Raw genomic sequence first — 6,345 nt, 5'->3', positions numbered from 1 at the left:
AGAAAAGTCATTGCATTTCACCTGTGATATCCTCTGCCCCAAGTTACCACAGCTAGGGGCAATCAGTAGTAAACACTCAACTCCAAACTTCTGCCTCAGGAAGGAAGGAGAAAATTGGAACAAAACATCCAGCATTTTGGCTTTTCAGGAGGCTGCCTGGCCTCACTTCAGTTGGAGTGCTGATGGGGAATCAGCATACTTTGGAAACCTGAAACCACTGAAAACAAAGGAGAACTGAGTGGCTTTTTATAACACCATAGAACCTGCAGTACCAAAGACAGATATTAGAGGGAGGAAGAAATTATAAGATTCTGAAAAAAAAACCTGGCAAACCTCTAATTGGGAAACTACACACATAAGCCCATAGGAGATACATCCCCCTTAAATGTTTGATAGGCCACCAGAATGTCTAGCCATGCTGATAGATGAAGGTTTTTCCCTGAATAAATTCTGTAAAGACTAGGAGGGGAGCTATTTTTTGAAATGACAAAAATCTGAGATAAAAAAAATTATAAAAGAAACAAGAAAAAAAAGGTCCAAACAAAGGAAAAAAAATAAATCTAGAAAATAACCACAAAATACTATATAAAGGTAAAATTGTGCTTTAAAAAATGAAGTCAAAATAAAAATCTTTCCAGAAAAAAAATCAAGAGCATTCAACATTACTGGTCCTTTCTTATGAGAAATGCTAAAGGAAGTCATTCAAGTTGAAATGAAAAGACCCTAGATGGTAACAGAGAAGCTTATATAAATATAAAGCTATCTGATAAAGGTAAATATATAGACAAATATGGAATCCTGTAATATGTAAATCACTTTTAATTTTCATATATAATGGAAAAGATAAATGCATACAAATAACTATAAGGCTACATAAATAGAAAATGTAAAAAAAGATGTAATTTCAAGATCAATAACATTAAGCAAGGCAGAAAAAAAAGAACGAACTAACCAAAAATTATACAACAAATAATTTTTAAATGGCAATAATAAGTCCTTCCCTATGAGCAATTATTTTAAATATAATTATACTCCTCAAAAACATAAAGTGAGTGGATTAAAAAGCAAGATCCAACTGTATGCTGTATGCAAGAGACTTGCTTATGATTTAAACACACAAATAGGCTGAAAGAGACAGGATGGGAAAAAAACATTAAATGTGTAAATGATAACCCAAGAAAGCAGGACTGGTCATTCTTGTATCAGACCAAATAGACTTTAAGGCAAAAACTGTCACAAGAGATAAAGAAAAATATTATACAATGGTAAAAGGGTCAACCCACTAGGAAGATAAAAATGATTATAAATATATATGCACCTAACATTGGAGCACCCACATATATGAAGCAAACATTGAAAGAATTGAAGGAAAAACCAGATATAACATAATAATTGTAGGAGATCTTCATACTCACTTTTAAATAATAAAACACCTGGACAGAAGAACCACAAGGAAACAAAGACTTCAGCAACACTATAGATCAATTAGACCTAAGAGATATATTCAAAACACTTCATCCAACAACAGCAGAGCACATTCTTCTCAAGAGCACATAAAAAATTCTCGATTCTTAAAGACATGTTAGGCCACAAGTCTTTAAAAAATTAGGAAGATTAAAATTATATCAAATATCTTTTCCAACCACAGTGAAATAAAACTACAAGTGATTGGCAAAAGAACTAAAAATTCACAAATATTTGGAAATTAAACGACAGCATATGGGTCAGAGAGGAAATCACAAATTTGAGACAAATGAAAATTCAAACACAATATACCATACCGACAGCAAAATACATGCTAAGAGGAAAATTTAGAATGGTAAACATCTAAACTAAAAAAATTTAAAAAGTCTCAAATCAACAATCTAACTTTACACCTCAAGAAGCTAGAGAAAAGAAACAAACTAAATTCAATGTTAAAAGAAGGAAGGGAATAGTAAAGATTAAAACAGACAAATGAAATAGAATATATAAAGAATAAAAAATATTAAAGAAACTGGGGGTTTTTGTAAAGTTTTAAATAAAATTTGCAAACCTTTAGCTAGAAAGAGAGAGAGAAGATTTGGAAGACATTAAAATTGATGTCACAGAAACAAAAAGGATAATAAAAGATCCGTATGAACAATTATATGACAATTATTTCGGATAATCTAAAATAAATGGATAAACTTTTAGAAACATACAAACTACAAGGACTGAATCATAAAGGAGATTAAATCAGTAATCAACAACTTCCCCAAAATGAAAAACCCAGAACCAACTGGAGAATTCTACCAAACATTTAAAGAATCATAGATACCAATGTTTTTTAAACTCTTCTAAAAAATAGAATAGGAAGAAAAACTTCCTAACTCATTTTGTGAAGACAACATTACCCTGAAATCAAAACCATACAAAAGTACTACAAGTAAAGTACAGGCCAACATTTCTCATTAATTTTGATTTAAAAGTTATCAACAAAATGCTAGCAAATTGATAACGGTTTGGCACTGTGTCCCCACCCAAGTTTTATCACAACTTGTAATCCTCACGTGTCAAGCGAGGGACCTGTAATCCTCACATGTTGAGGGAGGGAGGTGATTGGATCATGGGGGTTGTTTCCCCCATGCTGTTCTTGTGATAGTGAGTAAATTCTCATGGGACCTGATGGTTTTATAAATGTTTGACAGTTTCTCCTTCACATGCTGTCTCTCTCCTGATGCCGTTTAAAGATGGTGCCTGCTTCCCCTTCCACCATGATTGTAAGTTTCTTGAGGCCTCCCTTGCCATGTGGAACTATGAGTCAATTAAATCTCCATTGTTTATAAGCTAGCCACCCTTGGGTAGTATCTTTATAGCAGTGTGAAAACGCACTAATACACAAACCAAATTCAACAGCACATTAAAAGGATAACACATCATGACCAAGTGAAATTTAGTTTTGGAATGCAAGGATAGTGAAACATATTAAATCACCATCGTATATTAAAAAACAGAATGGAGAACAAAATCCACATGATTATGTCATTGATCTAGAAACAGCACTTGATAAAGTTCAACATAGTTTCATCATAAAAACACTCAAAAAACTAAAAATAGAAAGAAATTACCACAACATATTAAAGATCATATATGAAAAGTTTAAAGCTAGCATAATAGTCAAAGGTGAAAAACTACAAGGTTTTTTTTTCTAAGGTCAGGAACAAGGCAAGTATGCCACTCTCACCATTTCTGTTTAGTGTGGCACTAGAAGTCCTAGCCAGAACAATTAGTCAAGAAAAAGAAATAGAAGACCTCCAAATTAGAAAGAAAGAAGTAAAAATATCATTGGTTGCAGATGACATGATCTTATTTTTAGGAAACACTAAAGATTCCACAAAAGAACATTTAGAACTAATAAATTCAGCTGCATTGCAGGATACATAATCAACATGCAAAAATCAGCTGCATTCTATACATTAACAATCAACAATCCTAAAAGGAAATTAAGAAAACAGTCTCATGTACAATAGCATAAAAAAGAAAAAAAAGCTTAAGAATAAGCTTAAACAAAGAGACAAAAAAATGTATAGTGAAAACTACAAAACATTAATGAAAGAAATGTAATATGAAACAAGTAAATGCAAAGACATCCCATGCTCATGGATTGGAAGAATTAATATAATTAAAATGTCCATATGACCAAAGGTGAACTTCACAGTCAATGCAATCTTTGTCAAATCCTAGTGGCATTTTTTGCAAAAATACAAAAAAATTCTAAAATTTATATGGAATATCAAAGAACACCATATAGCCAAAACAATTTTGAAAAGAAAAGAAAAGCTAGAGATCTCAAACACCCAGATTTTGAAGTGTATTACAAAGCTGCAGAAATAAAACATATGATACTGGCATTAAAACAGGCATATAGCCAATATGACAAAATATAAACAGCTCAGAAATATGCACTTAGATATATGGCCAAATGATCTCAGACAAAGATGCTAACACTACACAAGATAATATCTTTCATAAATGGCTTTGGATATCTACCTACGAAAGAAAGAAGTTAGACCTTTCCTTTTACCATATAAAAATTAATTCAAAATGGATTAAATATCTAAATATAAAGTCTGAAACTATAGAACATGTGATGAACAAATATGCAATAAACATAGATGACACTGTGTACTATATTTTGGGTATTATTTATTTCTTGGATATGACACCAAAGTCACAGGCAATAGAATAAAATGTAGAGAAGTGTAACTATATCAAAACGAACATGTCTGTGCAGCAAAGGAAACCATCAGCAAAGTGAAAAGGCAACCTACAAAGTGGGAGAATATATTTGCAAATCATATATCTAATAAGAGGTTAATATTCAGATCGTATAGTGAGCTCCTGCATTATACAAATTTGATTTGTATAATCAAACAGCCAAAGTTGATTTAAAAATGGGAAAGGACTTGAACAGCCATTTCTCCAAAGAAGATGCACAAAAAACGTATGGAAAGATGCTCAACATCACTAGTCATCAGGGAAATGCAAACTAAAACCCCAATGGGATACCTCCGTACACCCATTAGAATTGCTATTATCATATAAACAGAAACCAAATGTTGAAAAAGATGTGGAGAAATTGCAACCCTGGTACATTTTATGTAAATGTACCATATGCAAATGTAAAATGTAATGTAATGTAAAATATAAACTTGTTCAGAAACTATAGAAAACAGTATATAAGTCCTCAGAAAGCTAAAAATTGAACTACCAGCAAATAAAAATTGAACTCCTGGATACAGAGGGATCTGGCAACCCCACTTTTGGGTATATATCCAAAATAATTGAGAACAGGATCTCAAGAAGTTATTTGCACACCCACATTCACTGTAACATTATTCACAACAGCCAATAGTTGAAAGTAACTAAAATGCTCATCAACCCATGAATGGAAAAAGGAAATGCAGTATACACATACAATGGAATTTTGCCATTTGTGACATCACAATTAAAACTAGAGGAAATTTTCTAAGTGAAATTAGTCAGATAAAAATACAAATACTGCATGATTCTACTCGTATGACATATCTAATTTAGTTAAACTATTAGAAACTGTTCTGGGCAATGCCTTCTGGATTTAGACAATAGCTCTGAACTTCTCTCCTTCAACCTTATTTCTCAGCTATTTCCTGAAGCCCTGGGACAGCTTTCCTTCTCCACATGTGCCTGGAAACCACTCAATGCTCCCGCTTCAGCTCTCATTCAGCTCTGGGGACTCCAGACTTGCCCTCAGTGCTTGTTCCACAGCAGAGTATTCAGATCCTTCCTCTGGACGTGTGTCTTGATGGCTCATGGACACTTGTCCCAGTGTAGAGATAAGCTTCTTAGTTTCACATGGGCAGGGACTGCAATTAAAAATATGCTAGAAAAAATAAAAGAGCAGGGCTGGGCATGGTGGCTCAAGCCTGTAATCCCAGCAATTTGGGAGGTCGAGGCGGACGGGTCCTCTGAGGTCAGGAGTTTGAGACCAGCCTGACCAACATGGCAAAACCCAGTCTCTAATAAAAATACAAAAAATTAGCCGGCTAGGGTGACAGGTGCCTGTAATCACAGCTACTAGGAAGGCTAAGGCAGGAGAATTGCTTTAACCTGGGAGATGGAGGTTGCAGTGAGCAGAGATCGTGCCACTGCACTCCAGCCTGAGTGACAGAGTGAGAACCTGTCTCAAAAAAAAAAAAAAAAAAAAAGAAAGAGCAGGAAGGATAAGAGTTGGCTTTTAAAAGGAGACTAAGACTAAGATCTGCAAAGAAGAATAAATGGCCTTCAATTAGGGGAAATTAATGTGAGTAAAAGTACTGGAAAAATACACAGTTAGTATAGCATGGGGGATGATAGATGAATATTTCTGCTGGAGTTTTTTTTTGGAGATAAGATCTTTACAGAGGTAATCAAGTTAAAATAAGACATCAGAGTGATCCTTTATGCAATATGACTGGTATCTTACAAAAGGGGAAATCTGAACAGAAATGGCACATAGAAGAAAGAGGCCACTTGAAAGATGATTAGAGTGAAGTGTCTATAACCCAAGGAAGAGCAACAATCACCAGCAGACCACAAGAGGCAAGGAGGAGGCACAGAATTCAGGAGGAGCAGAGCCTTGCTGATACATTGATTTTAGACTTTGAGTGCCCAGAACTGTAAACCAATAATTTCTTGTTTTTATAAGCCACCCAGTTTGTGGTACTTTTTTTACCGCAGCCCTAGGAAATTAATACAGAATGTTAACCTACATAACATTTCATCTCCGAGGTTTTTTAAAATCACAAAATGAAAATAAAATGATAAAAGTTATATTCATCATTTAAATGGGTTGTTTGGATCATC

Source organism: Hylobates moloch, unplaced genomic scaffold (assembly GCF_009828535.3).
Source record: "Hylobates moloch isolate HMO894 unplaced genomic scaffold, HMol_V3 SCAFFOLD_9, whole genome shotgun sequence".
Lineage (NCBI taxonomy): Eukaryota > Metazoa > Chordata > Mammalia > Primates > Hylobatidae > Hylobates > Hylobates moloch.
Note: the sequence above shows the minus strand (reverse complement) of the source record.